Source organism: Astatotilapia calliptera, chromosome 2 (genome assembly GCF_900246225.1).
Source record: "Astatotilapia calliptera chromosome 2, fAstCal1.2, whole genome shotgun sequence".
Taxonomy (NCBI): Eukaryota; Metazoa; Chordata; class Actinopteri; order Cichliformes; family Cichlidae; genus Astatotilapia; species Astatotilapia calliptera.
Window position 1 is genome coordinate 9406465 of NC_039303.1, and position 15797 is coordinate 9422261.

A 15797-nucleotide genomic window follows, 5' to 3' on the forward strand; every position below is an offset into this window, starting at 1 on the left:
CTATATGTATGTCTTCTACTAAATAAATGTTTTAACCAAGAACCTCTACTTAAACCTTAATATGAAATGACCTGATATAAGTGTTTTGTAAGCATGTATTGCAATTCCTTCTATGGCTCCAAGTCACTTGCACAATAGATTGTCCGGACATCGCGCCGAACAAAGCTTCCAACCCCCAATTAATTGACCGAGCTCCAACTCTTTAATAAGCACAGATATGCATTGTGTATAAAATAGTCATAACTGCACCTGAAATACAAGGTCAACATAATAACTGTATGCATAACATCTTAAGGCCTTCTTAAAGCTATCTGTTACATTATTAAAGCCTCGTCTTAGCCTGCTGCTCAAAATAACTTTCACTTCTGCAAAACTCTCCAAGCCTGTTTCCTGTCCTGTTACTTTTAGCCTTTCTGAAAGACACACTGTTTAAACCTCTGAATGCAATATCCATGCTGCAGATTATATTATTAATGCAATGGTAATGATGACAATTATTTAACAATAGCAGTAAAATAATTTCCCTGCTCCACAATATCCACAAGCCAATAAGACAAAGGAAGGAAAAAAGCGAACTTTTTTTTTATTTTGTATTTTATATCGTATACCTGATTTACTCAGCTGTCAGTGGCTCCTTTTTTAGTTCAACATCAGAATTGAACATTTTGTGTGCAGCATACAATAAAAAAGCTTACACATAGTACTATTAGGGATTTTTGGAGGGGATATGATGTTTTCTGCCAAATGGGAGGTCTTTAGCTCACTCTCTACATGTACTGCAGGCCCCATGTTGTGTAGCTGGATGAAATATTTATAAAGGCTCTTTTCACGGTCCACAAATCTAAATAACTTAGTTTCTTAGTTACTGTTTTTGCTTAAAATCTATTTTGACATTGCTGAACATGTCCATGGTTCAAACAGGAATCTGTTTTAATAAAAAAAATGAGGGTGAAGTTTTTTTATATAGCTAAAGAAGCTGTAAATTATTCTCTTTACTGTTAAATATTAAACTATTTAAGAGAGTCAGAGAATACTGCACTGTTAGATTTCCAGTAATAAGATAGGTAATAATGCAAAACTTTTCTTATCAAGGCTAAATCAATTCTTGTATCCTTAAATTGACCCAATTTGACCTTAAATGTTATCATACGCTGTTGTCCTCATGAAATACACATAAATTCTGAGTGTTTATGAGAGAATCTTTTTTTTGTTTACTGGCAGAAAATGTAAGAGCGTGTCATCTAAAATGATCTGAGTGTTTTTCAGGAAGCTTGCTGCTTCATCCCTGAGGGTAATTTCCTGCCTTACTGAGCAGCTCCACTGGAAACATGTGACTTTGTTAATCAAGCCAATTGTTTGAAAGGTCATCTAATGGAGTGAAGATCATATGCTAGCCTTTATCCCTCACTGTGGGATTCCTCACTACCTTTATCCCTCACTGGATCTCATTGACCACCCACTGCATCCAGTCAAAACATTAGCTGATGTTAATTATCTGAAAGGGATCTCCTGGATGGACTCATGTTAAAGTCTTCCTGAATTAATTATTTACAAGTTAAATGGAGAAAGCTGTAGCCTTTCACGTTTCACCTTTTAGTAAAATGTCTGACTGGTATATACAATGCGTACATGTGGCTGAAAGAATAGAATCAATCAATTGATTGATCAATTACAGATAGTCCTGGTCTTATATCGTTTTTTTGTATAAAGCACACCTGTCTTCAGAATCGATTTCTTCCATTCTAACCTCTCCAACATGATGGGCAAGACCAAAGAACTGTGAAAGAACAACAGGGAAAAGGATTGTAGAGCTGCACAAGGTTGAAATGCACCAGCAAGGAGCTTGGTGAGAAGTTAGCAACTGTTGGTGTGGTTATTCAGAAATTGAAGATACATAAAATGACCATCGAGGTCCATGCAAGATGGTCCCTCATGGGGTGAGGGTGATCACAGGTGGTAGGTCAGCCTGAAACTACACAAGACGAGCTTGTTAATGACCTGAAAGAAGTTGAGTCCACAGTCATAAGAACACAACTGGTACCACACTACAGTGTAATGGATTGATCTTGCAGCGCCTGCAAGGACTCCCTCCTCGAGAAGGCACACATACAGTCTTAAGTTTGTCAGTGAACATCTATGATTCAGAGAAGGCTTGGGGGAAAGTCCAACCAAAATCGAGCTTTTGGTATCAACTTGATCTTCTGTGTTTGGAAGAAGAGAACTACTCAGTTTGACCCAAATAACACCAACCTCAGTCCAGCACGTAGGTGGAAACATTATGCTTCAGAACTGTTTTTCTGCCAAGGGTACAGGACAAATTGATCACATTGAGGGGCTAATGGGCTGTGCTATGAATTGTAAAACCTCGGAAGGCGCTCAACTTTCCTTCCTCCAGACAGAACATTGAAGATGGGTAACGAATGTGTTTTCCAACATGACAATGACCCAAAGCAAATGGCTAAAGAAGCACATTAAGGCCTAGCCTGTATCCATGACTCAGTCCCATAGAAAATCTGTGGACGGAGCTTAAGGTTTGAGTTTTAAAGCGGCAGCCAAAAAACCAGAAGGATTTTCTGTAAAGAGGAGTGGGCCAAAATGTGTGAGATGTGTGCAAACCTGGTGACCAACTATAAGAAATGGTTACCGTTGTGCTTGTCAACAAGGCTTTCTCCACCAAGTCACGTTTTGCTTGGGGATCAAATACTTATTTCACTCAGTGACATGCAAATCAGTTTATAACTTTTGCGTAATTTGTATTTTTCTGGTTTATATTTTGTATCTCTCCATTGAAATAAAACTAACATAAAAACTAGAGACTGGCCATTTCTCTTTATGTGAGGGGTTCAAAAATTATTCCCTGTACAGTTAATCCATTATTTAATCCATCAGTTCATGAGGGCTAAAAACATATCAAAAGGCTTTTTATTGAAGCCTATGGCCTTCCTTTACCTCCATCACTGAAGAATTTTTGGCTTTCATCAGTACAAATGGGCCGATAAAGGTGATTTCTGTGTGTTGTGCATTATTTAAAATTTCTTCTCAGTCAGTATGAAACATTTCTTTAAAACTGGTAATATGTTTTTACTGACATATTTAGACATTTTTATTGTTTCCTCACTTCAGTAAAACTGCAGTAAGTTTTACGTCATCATCGTCTCCTCGGAAATTAAGGAAGAGGAACTTTATGGTGTCACTGCATTAAACAAAAATGGTAGTTCTTAATGACACTCAGTTTTTGTCACTTTCATAGTTAAAGGAGAATTTTTATTTTTATTTAGTAGCAAGACAAAAGAATTCCAACATTTATATAGACACTTATATCATTTTCATCACCGGGGTTTTACTCACTTTCTGTATTTAAAAATCATCCCTGGCTCCTGAGTGAACCAGCATTGCAGCAGATTGCATTTTATGTCGCTATGAATCATGCTCACAGCCAAACCGCACCATTTACTATCCTCTCTGTGTTGTATTACACTGCTAGTATTTGAAGGCAGGGCCTTTCTAAATGAGATGTCCTCCACTGGAGGAAGTTTCAGAACCTTTTACACATTGGCACTAATACTGTCAGTAACACTCCCAAGCTATGAGATCACATGAGGACCATTACTCGGTTTAATAATACCTTCTCCGGATCAGACTGACTTAGGTTTTCAGAAATGCATCCATTAACTGTCACTGATAACTTTTCTCAGGTATGTGCCACACATTTTATCTCTATATTATAAAGCTTACTAGCTCAAGTAGAGGGCAGACTTCTCTTCCTGATATGAGTCACCACCACTGAAACTTTCCTCATTATTTTTAAATAGTTTACAGATTTTCTTCTTTAAAAAAAAGTTTTGCAAACTCCATCTTACCATTTTTCTACAGTATTTTCTTCCCTATGTTATTTTCTGTGTCTTCTCCCATTTTCCCAACTTCCCCTGTCTTTCCATCATTTTCTGGCTGATGTCTCTTTTTCATTTTTTCTTTTTCTTTTTTTTTTTGCTCCTTCCTTCTCTGCTCTTCATCACTGCAGACACAGAGCACTCCTGTGGATACCAAAAGGTCAGTAAATGTGGGCCCATTAAATGTACATGCAAGCACCAGCCTCCAAAACACCATGACACTGTAGCATGGACACGCACATGCACGCATGCACACACACCAAAAACCCGCCCACTAGTGACACACAGAGAGACAAAAAGACACATGTACACACACTGACATCCTTTGAGCTCTGCTATAGTAGAAGGTTCATCCTACACTTCATTTTTGAACATTTTAAATAAGCTGAAAAAAAACTCAAGCATACAACAAAACTGGAAGCACTGCTATACTTGGTGCACACCAAAAGTCATTCCACTGATAAAAGTATACCCTATTTTATTCTATAAATAAACAATAAATAAAATAGAATCTTAATAATTCTAACAGTGGCATAAGCAGTGGAATAAATGGATATAAGAGGTCTTTCTCACTTTTACACTTAAGGTGGACATTTCACAGGAATAATCAGTGTTCAGCGTGTGACTGCTTAAAGTTATTGTGGGTACTGAGTAACCCCGATGCCCCCAAACAAGCTGTTTTTCAGTCTGCTGGTCCCAGCAGCAGGCTAATGAGATGATGGCCAGGATGGGAATGGTCACTGATGATCCTCTTTGCTCTCGAGAGGCATCAGAAGCTAGCAATGTTATATCAAAGCAAGGAAGAGAGCAGCCAGTGGCTTTTTTTCAGCTGTCCTTATGGTCCCCTCTGCAGCATCTTTTCATCAAGGTCAATTTTCATGATTTTGTGGCCATCATATTTTACTACTTGAATGTCAGCTGACAATAGAAGTGGGTAATATTGGCTGAATTTCGGTTAATATATGAGATAATAACGGTACATGCTAAAAATATTTGCTGTATTTTTACCAATAACATGTGCAAATCCCTCCTTTTGTCTTAACATTAAGCTCAGAGTCAGGTTACCCAGTTACAGGATAAATCTATTATATCCAGCATATATGAGGTGCCTGCTGCAGTCTCTGTAATCTGAGTGGTTTCTTTTCCTTTCCGCCTAGTTTCCATTTTACATCCCTCTGGACAGTCTGTTTTCTGGGCTGCACTCTGACGTAAAATCCCGATCCTCCTGAGATTCAAACATCTGTGCTCCAGTCTGCTGTGAAGTCCTGTCATTTCCTGGACCTCTAAAGCATTTAGCTCTGACAATTTAAATCACTTTTTAAGGAGATGCACGCTCACTTAACTCGCATGTCAGCAGACTGTGGGGGTACAGTGGGGCACATATCTACATGTGCATATGAAAGAGGTCATTTCTAAGGGCAAACTAAGAGAGAAAGAGTTGTTTATTGCCTTTTATCTCTCTATTCTTTCCAGAGTAGAACTTGGTTCCATGGTTTTGTCCCCTTTGATTGTTTCCTTCAGTGTCATTCCAGCAGCAGCAGTGCACCATTATCCATTATCTGATTAATTCTGCTGCAAGTCCAAATGTCAGAACTTTTTGCAATACATCATCTAATCTCTTTGCATCCAGAGGGCTCCACAGATTCATGCAGCCTTTTTGTCTTTATATGTGGGACCTGTGAGGCTTGACTAGAAATTATATTTATGAAGGCAGCCTCACTGTCACAGTAGCCTAGCTTCCTCGAGGCGCCGTACGGCAGTGGCTGCTGTGGTTTCAAACAAACTGCAATCACACAGTGTGTTCTTCGTCTTAGCAAGAGGTCCACTTGGAGAAACTATCTTTGAAGGAAGCCTTGTTGTCATAATGATACAGAGCCTGCAGGCCTCTGTGCCTCAGTGGATGCATCACATTTTGCTGTTGCTCCCCGTGTGTGATGGACACTCCGCTGTTGTCAGTAACAAACCGTGATATAGGAAGACCCAAACTTTTGGCAGCAGCTGACAGGGATCCACGCTCGAGGCAAACACCCAGTCTTGTTTAATTCAAAGTCCTTCTGAGATGGTTGGCTCAAAGTCACAAGACTCTAACAAGCTTGAAAATGTATCCAGGAATCTTTCATGTCAGCGCTCATCATCTCAGACACGTCTACTGGTCGCACACTAATGAGAGTTCAGCCTCAGTGTCACAGTCCTGTCCTTGCTTCAGTGGATGGTGAGTCTCAAAAGATGTAGTACGGAGAAAGTGTTTTTAAGACCTCATTTGTTGTAGTCTTGCTGGCATGATTCCCAAACCTGCCCACCTCCCAGTCACAGACATACATGATCTGTGGCCCTGCTGTGAATATACACTCGACATAATGTCCCTGTTGTTTGTGTCCAAGAGACACAACCAGAGCACAAGTATTTATATTAATTAGAGTGAGTGCATTTTAAGTGATCTTTGTTTTTTAACATTTTCATTAAGGTTAAATTGAAATCGGGAATGGGCTTGTTGTATTTTATTTAAAATGGCTAAACAAAAAAAGAAAAGAGATACATGAAGTCCAGTGGACTAGTAAAACCAAAAAAAATTACAAGAAGGGGCATGGTGAACAAGAGGAGGACAAACAAATGAAAAAAGTCAAAGATGAAAATATGGTAATTAAGGAAAGATGGACAACCACAAAGGAGGGAGAACAAAGAAAGCAAAAATACCGTAGATACACAAAGAAAGTCATTGCGTAGATAAAACAGGAAGTTAGCGTTAAGGAGACGGGAACTAACATGCGGGACAGACAGGAGGTAAATCCAGATTAAATTCAATTCAGTTTAATTTATATAGAGCCAAATTACAATAACAGTACTTCAAAGCACTTTATATTGTAAGGTAAAGACCCTACATTAATACAGAAAAAACTGAGAAAACCCCAACAATCACATGACCCCACATGAGCACATACTTTGATGACAGTGGGAAGGAGAAACTCTCTTTTAAAAGGAAGAAACCTCTGGCAGAACCAGGCTCGTGGAGGGGCGGCCATCTGCTGCTGGGTTGGGGAGGAAGACAGGACCAAGACACGCTGTGGAAGAGAACCACAGATTAATAATAAATCAATGCAGAGACGTGTATAAATATATCATATACTAACAAACAGCTGAACAGTGGTAGAAGTGTTTGTGGAAATAAAACAGGAAGTAAAATCATAATGAAACTTGCTTTCAAAGTAAAAAGTAAGCAAACAAATAAAGAAACATAAGGACAGAGATAGAGGAACATGGGAGGCAGGGGAAACAGAGCAATCAGAAACGCAAAGGGCCACAAAAACCAATAGAAACTACCAAGAAACATGGCAGAGCTGAAATTTAGAAACAATCCCAACTGACCGTCCAAAAACAATTTGATTCAGGACCAGAGGCTGCGCTGTGAACAGAATGCCATCTTGGATTGGCTGCAGGCTCTAATGAACCGCGGTCACAGCAGTAACAGCAGGTTGTAACGCTCTCATCTCTTCGAGACATCTAATTAGAGATGAGATGTGTCACCCCTCACCGAGAAGAATGACATGTTTCTACTTCAGCCTGAAAGCCAATTTAGCTTTAGAGCTGTCTATAACATGAACAGAAAACATAAGGGAGGTTTTCTGTCAACCATATTGTGCATGCAGTGTAGTGAAAATGTGGGCACAGAGAGGTGGTGTGACTGGACGAGTGCTCCATCTATACTGGTAGCAGTAAATTATTCAGGATCTTTACCTCAGTGTTGACATTTTCACTAATGACGAAAGAGAGTCATCCCACCCAGCTGAAGCATCTCAGGCTACAGACTGGCTCTCATTAGAAACACATACAAACACAGACACACATGCGCACTATAAATAGGCCGGTCGCAGGTCCTGCCTGTTCTCTCGACCCCAGCTTGCTACGCGGGAGAAATTACAGGCTATTAGAGAAATCACAGGCTGTTGTACCAATAGCAGGAATGAGCCATTTGTGACATGCTGTGTCATTCATTTCATGTCATTTCTCATCATTAGCAAGCTCTTTATACTGCTGACAATCACTGAGTCATTATGTTAAAAGGAAAATATCCATGAAAGCTAGGGGAAGCACAGTATGACTGAGTTAAATGGTAAAAAAAAAAAAAAACATGGCCAGGATAAGGTATGTGAATATGAGTGTGTGCTGAGTCTGGGAATGCCTTTCAGGATAGAGAACAAGAATCTCAGCCTTTCAAAAAGTTTAATATAAAGAGTAAAAGGTTTGAAACAATATCAAAATAAGGACATAAATGTGATGCAGTATGGACCTTAAGTTTCTTGGCTGTCACCAAGACTTGGATATAGAAAGTAAGCTGGACATGAGTCTGAAACCACCCCGAGTAGATCTGTGTGATCATAGCATCTGTCAAATTATTTTCAGTGCGCAAAACTGAGACAATGTTCACTGAAAAATGTGACAGTCCAACTAATAATGCAGTCCTTGTGTTGATTTTATCCCAATTAGGTGTCTCCATGTCAGACAGTGTGAAATTCTGAGTGACTGTTTTTCACACCTTTACTTTCATCTATAAATTTCATTTAAATGGCCATCATTAAGATAAAATTAGCGTTTAAGACTTGTTTTAAAAGTAGGAAGGCTGGGCAACACTGGTACATGAGCGTGAACTTAGAGATTTGGGTGCTTGTCCTGCTTCATTAACCAGCACTCCTCCTAGAATAGTGGTCAGAATGTAGTGAAACCTGCAACGATGATGACCTAATGGGGCCAAAGTCTGCTCAAGATCACATTTATCATTTTTATGTGCGACATCTTGTGTCTTGTGACTGCTTGTCATTTTACACTCACCTTTTACTCTCAGTCTCAGCTGATTGGTTAGTTAGGGTTTGACAAAACTGTGCTGTTTGATGCTCTGACAATGAGACGAGGTTCACTGCTCAGTATTAGAATATTTGTTACAATGTTTATATCTGGTTATCAGTTTAAAAAATACAGTTCTGCATCAACTGGAGCAACCCCATTCCCACTCCGAAAAGTGGATGTGGACAGATAAGACTTTAGCCTATCTGCTACATATATCCTGTGTTTGATCTGTGTAGGGTGACTGGATTTTTGCCTGGCAACAGGGTAATAAACATATATTGGGACCCTGTGTATGCAGGGTCTGTTTCCTCTGTTCTTGTGAATTCCTCACTACACTGCTGTATACTCTGTGTGGACTGAATTCCTTCTTGTAAGAAGAAAACTCTCAAAAGAAAACTCTTGCAGTTGGGCTCTTTTATTTAATGCACAAAATATCCCCAACTTTGAGTTTGACCTAACGATCCTGTTCGTCACTGAACCTGTTCTTTTGACGAATTTGGCACACACTGGTAGACACTCACCTCTGAATCTGGATTCCCAAACCTCTGAAGCGAAGGGCAATGCAGTAACTCACCTGCCTGCCCACTCTCCACTGCTGTTCCTCTCAGCAACTTGGAAACCTGCATGTTCTCAGGTAACCCCTCCAAAGCCTCTTTCTTACCAGCCCAACTCAAAGAGGCCCTTGTATTTATCTTCACCTGGCTCACTCGCCGTTCACCATTTTCTGCCATTCAGTGAACCTTTTTCAACCATGCCTGGTGAGCTGAATCTGAATCCAGAGTTCTACCTTTGCCTAAACATGACAAGAAAGACAGAGAACCCTGATTTCACAATCCAAGGTGGCGGTGGTGCCACCACCTTGGATTGTGGCGGTGGTGCACAATCCAGTGTTTTGGATCCTGATGTCACCACACAGTATGTAAGTGTAACTGTCATCCGAACCGTGATACAATACAGAAAGGGTTTTTCTTATGTAGCGCCACTTCACAGCAGAAAGGTGTCACACTGACACTATTTTAATAGGAACACTAAACTGGACCCTGTACTGGAGTTCCAGTGTAACAATAAGGTGAAGAACTAAGCAGCCAATCACACAAAGCAATCATCACATACTCAAGACTTCCCTGTGGGTTAGTCTGAAGAATACTCAGACTCTTGAGAAACCTTTTTATAACTGGTTTCTTTCACTGTGGTTTAAACTGGACTCAAGGAAAAAACTCAAGCAGTTTTAAAGTGTTTATTGAAAAAGGTGGTTCTGGTTAGAGACTTGTTTCTGAACTGAGTAAAATCTCACCCCTAGTGCCCCCATGGAGAAAATTAGCTGTGGATCAGGTAAGTGGACTATTATTGCAGCTTTTGATTGCAACAGTATTCCTTGCAGGTTGACAGCAAGGAATCCTTCCCTTTGCAGGTGATCAAGGTGAAAATGGAATGGAAGAAGGGCCTGAATGAGCTCACATTCCATAGGAGTGTTTGATTTGCATCTTTAAGCCAACAAATACCCACCAATTGCTTTCACCATAAGGAAAATGTTGGCCAAGGCAGGAAGGCTCCACCCAAGGGTGGATCAGAGACTCAGTGCCAGCCCAGCACTCCACCTCAGTCTAAGAGCAAAGAGGTTGACAAGAGAACGAAAGAACAGAAACCTGAGGCACCCAAGCCGAACCATGAACAGGACACAGAATATTGAAATCTGCTTGTTACTGACAGAAGGCTCAAAGTTATCTGATAAACCCCCAGATTTATGTGTTTAGTACAGGCTTCCTCAATGATATCTCCAGTTAACTGTGCTCGAATCACGTATGGAGTTTTTATGCTGGTGTTTGACATCACATCATGTGGCGCACACCACAGTCTTTGTGGAGCTACAGCCAGTGGTGGACCCCTTAATGTTTTTTACCCTGGCACGTTTTACCCTGATTATTTGACTTACGGGGAAAGTTACGATCAGTGAGCTGTGAATTGGTGTAACAGGATTTAGCTGATGGTTAGTGGCACTTTAAAGACTACTGGAATATAAGTAAAGATCAAAAAGATTATGAATTATTTGTCACAGTGATACAACATTATGACAGTGCACCCGTTTCATCTTGTTCTCATATTCATCCTTTTTATACTCTGCCTATATTGTGCATGCTGTTTAATGTGTACATTAAATGTGCATTATGGGTACAACACACAGTGGTGGATTTCTCCATATTATAGTTAACACATCCCGCTGAAGGAAACCTGCAGTGTAGGATGTTTAAACAGGACAAAACAAGAAACTTTTGGCTACTGTGCTGCTGCTTTATGTATCACATCTCGCCCACAGTGGTGCTGTACTGCCTCTCAGCCTGACATCTGAACTCCCCGAGGGGAAAAGAGTAGCTAAATGATACTCTGAAGCTTCAATATAGATGATTTTAGAAATGTTAGCTTGTGATTTTAAAGTCCTTTAAAATCCTAAACTGTCCAGAAATATGTGGATGTGTGGGAAAAATAATCAGAAGCTCTTTTCAGCTCATTTTAATTGGTTCTTTATTAATGCACAATCTTCAAGATTTCATTTGGCATCTCCCTGGTCTGAATCTGAAGCAACATTTTATTGCTGTTGCATCACCTTTTCCCAACTTAAATAAAGGTTACAAAAACCTGACATTTTCCACCCACTTGACGCCTCCATAGCTGGCATGTGGTGACTCTAAGAAATGCCAAGACAAGCGGCGTCGGTGTGTGAGCTCTTTGACACGAGATGCAAGCTCACACTGCAGTTGTGCGTGACAGCATTTTGAATAGCACCTCAAGTTGTGACAGTGCAGGAACATGACAGCCCATACGTCTGCTGCTCTTAACTCTCTGCGGGCAAAACGTGAAGGAAAAAACTCGACTGAAAAGCAGAAAAACTGGGCATAAATCCTCAAACAGCAAGAGGGATGATCTCAGCGTCTCTGCAACACGGAGTCTCTGAATGCTGAGCGGATTCAGGGCACAAGAGAGAATTGGGTTTGTGTTCTGGCCGTCCATCAGCACAGGGAGACGAGACAGAGCTGTGGTGACAGTGTCAGGATGTGTGGATGTGACTGCAGGTCAAGAGAGGCGCAAGACTCATCTGACACTACAACATAACTCCAGTGAAATAGATTTATATCAGGGCCTTGCCAGCATGAAGGTTTTGTCTTGCTATTTTATTAGGAACTCTGTGAGAATATAGGAATTTATGTTTTTATGCTATCTAGTTTAGGTTTATCATACAGGATTTGATTTAAGCATACAGAGTTTTGTTTAGGTTATTTTTATTATTTATTTCTTTGCATATAATGAAATGGACTAATACTTATTCTCTATTTAAGAAGCACAAAGCACTTTCTTATCACAAGCCTCAGTCATCTATAAAAGTGCTTTTAGTGGCTCAGGGTTCAGTATCCTGAGGTCTCTTCCTGTTACAAAGGAGTTTTTCCTTTCCACTGTTGCCAACACTCTTGCTCATAGGGGGTCATATACAGGGAGTGCAGAATTATTAGGCAAATGAGTATTTTGTCCACATCATCCTCTTCATGCATGTTGTCTTACTCCAAGCTGTATAGGCTCGAAAGCCTACTACCAATTAAGCATATTAGGTGATGTGCATCTCTGTAATGAGAAGGGGTGTGGTCTAATGACATCAACACCCTATATCAGGTGTGCATAATTATTAGGCAACGTCCTTTCCTTTGGCAAAATGGGTCAAAAGAAGGACTTGACAGGCTCAGAAAAGTCAAAAATAGTGAGATATCTTGCAGAGGGATGCAGCAGTCTCAAAATTGCAAAGCTTCTGAAGCGTGATCATCGAACAATCAAGCGTTTCATTCAAAATAGTCAACAGGGTCGCAAGAAGCGTGTGGAAAAACCAAGGCGCAAAATAACTGCCCATGAACTGAGAAAAGTCAAGCGTGCAGCTGCCAAGATGCCACTTGCCACCAGTTTGGCCATATTTCAGAGCTGCAACATCACTGGAGTGCCCAAAAGCACAAGGTGTGCAATACTCAGAGACATGGCCAAGGTAAGAAAGGCTGAAAGACGACCACCACTGAACAAGACACACAAGCTGAAACGTCAAGACTGGGCCAAGAAATATCTCAAGACTGGTTTTTCTAAGGTTTTATGGACTGATGAAATGAGAGTGAGTCTTGATGGGCCAGATGGATGGGCCCGTGGCTGGATTGGTAAAGGGCAGAGAGCTCCAGTCCGACTCAGACGCCAGCAAGGTGGAGGTGGAGTACTGGTTTGGGCTGGTATCATCAAAGATGAGCTTGTGGGGCCTTTTCGGGGTGAGGATGGAGTCAAGCTCAACTCCCAGTCCTACTGCCAGTTCCTGGAAGACACCTTCTTCAAGCAGTGGTACAGGAAGAAGTCCGCATCCTTCAAGAAAAACATGATTTTCATGCAGGACAATGCTCCATCACACGCGTCCAAGTACTCCACAGCGTGGCTGGCAAGAAAGAGTATAAAAGAAGAAAAACTAATGACATGGCCACCTTGTTCACCTGATCTGAACCCCATTGAGAACCTGTGGTCCATCATCAAATGTGAGATTTACAAGGAGGGGAAACAGTACACCTCTCTGAACAGTGTCTGGGAGGCTGTGATTGCTGCTGCACGCAATGTTGATGGTGAACAGATCAAAACACTGACAGAATCCATGGATGGCAGGCTTTTGAGTGTCCTTGCAAAGAAAGGTGGCTATATTGGTCGCTGATTTGTTTTTGTTTTGTTTTTGAATGTCAGAAATGTATATTTGTGAATGTGGAGATGTTATATTGGTTTCACTGGTAAAAATAAATAATTGAAATGGGTATATATTTGTTTTTTGTTAAGTTGCCTAATAATTATGCACAGTAATAGTCACCTGCACACACAGATATCCCCCTAAAATAGCTAAAACTAAAAACGACTTCCAAAAACATTCAGCTTTGATATTAATGAGTTTTTTGGGTTCATTGAGAACATGGTTGTTGTTCAATAATAAAATTATTCCTCAAAAATACAACTTGCCTAATAATTCTGCACTCCCTATAATTGTTGGAGTCCTCTCTGGGGTTTTTTTTTTTTTTTTTACTATTGTAGGGTCTTTACAATATAAAATGCCTTAAGGCAACTGTTATTGTGATTTGGAGCCATATAAATAAAACAAAATTGAATTAAAGTTCAACCAGTTAATTTCTCCAGTCGACTCCCCTCAGGTAGAGGATATCTGGGTCCTCTGGGCTTCTGAACCCAATAGTTAAACCTGAGAGCATTTCAGTTTGAGGTCAAGTAGGTCTTTGAAAGCATCCATGTGTGAAGAACTGGGAGGGAAAGTTCTGGATGGTATCAGTCCAGGCAAACAGAAGCTAATCACATCTGAGAGTGAAGAGGATAAATCCTCATAATTGTTATCGTCCAGTGAAGGTTGTTCAGCTGAAACCAGGTGATAGTGGCTGAGTGTGACAAACTGTGCAGCTCAGTTCTGGGTTCAATGGTGCTGTAGATGGGAGCAGCCACTACTCCTTTGGGATTGTTGTCATAGTAATAGGGGGCGGGCAGCATCCTGCTTGCACCATTAGATCTGGGCGTGGCTCCATCTGAAGAGGTGGGACCTAGCATGTGTTTGGGCTCGTTGAGCACAGTGTGCTGTGAAGCAGCTGTTTTGACTTCTCTGGTTTCTTCAGCTCTACCTCCTAAACTCCGGGACGATGTTCATCATGCTGAACTCCAACATGATCTGCTTGGTAAGCAGAAATTCATGGATGTAGTCAGTTGTTTCTGGCTCTGTTCAGCAGATCCAGGACTCCAGCAGTCTTATAGGGGATGTTGCAATCTGCTGGCCTGCTTGTTTGTAACAGTCAGTGTTTTCGCCACCATATTGACATTGGGATGTGTCTGGGATGAGCTGCGACCGAGGCACACTCTTCATTTTTGCTCTAACTTTCTGCAGGCCACGGCTATCACCTTGGCATTGTACAGTCAGATCATCCTCCATAAATCAGTCACCGTGGAGCTGTTGGGCCGCTGACAGATGATGTACTTGCGGTCTTCTGTCGCCCCCTTGATGAGGCTGGCATTGATGTAATCAGAATCAGAGTCTGTGATCAGCAGAGGCAGCTCCACCTGAGACTGTGGACGGATGTCCTTGTACCTGTTTTTTAATATGTTTTCCAAGAGTCAGAGACATCTCTCAAGATTGATTCAAGAGATCTTCTTCCACTTTCTACAAAAAAATCTTTGCAAAAACACTAAATGAGGAGAAAAGGAAAATTAGTTATCTGCAGATATTTTCTGGCACCTGCAAATGAGTTTCACAGTTGTTAACTGACGATACTTAAAGTACTAAAAAAATCATTTTTCTCACAAGGAGGCTATTGTCATTATTTTGCTTCATGTAAAATCAGAAATTGTGGCATTAACTGGCAGAGTGGCTTTTGTAACTTTAAAGAAAATAATCCCAATCCTCTTAAGTGGCCTTGTTGCCTTGGGGCTAAATAACTGCTCAGCGCTCCCGTGGTCGGGACTGGAAATCACACACTAATGGCAGCTGGCTTCCTCCCCAGATTGAAGTGACAGCAGTGATAACTGTAACTCACTCAGTCTTCCCTGTGCTCTCATTCATCATTCTGCACCATGTTCTTCTAAAGGTTGCACATCTATCCGTCTCAATGGGGCTGCAGCTGTCGTTCAAGACGATGAGCTGAGGTCTTTGTCACCAGGGTGAGAACCTAACCTTCACATCCACCGGCTGCAGCATCGTGTCTTAGTTTTAGTTTACTGATCCCATTCTGATATATTTATAAAGTAAAACATGTCAGAAATTGTATATGACAGGTCGGGCGTCTTCTCGGCCTTCTGGGGAAATGTGGATAACCAAGCAAACTTAATTTCTGCCAAGTTTATTTCCTCCTTTAAAAGTAAGAATGTGACCTCATTTTTAGATTGAAAGGGCTTATTAGAGTGGCTCAGAAATTTTTTTTTTTTACAATTATCATCTTAGATTTGATGTTTAGATTTAATAGAGCAGTTCTATGCATTCATGTAATTATTGTTCAATCAAATCACCACGTTTTCAAAATAAAA

General features: G+C 40.7%; 1 pseudogene; it reads right to left on the reverse strand.

Moving 5' to 3' along the window:
* Positions 1-14171: 14171 nt before the first annotated feature.
* LOC113028831 (tyrosine-protein phosphatase non-receptor type 22-like) lies at positions 14172-14879 on the reverse strand (annotated as a pseudogene).
* Positions 14880-15797: the final 918 nt, after the last annotated feature.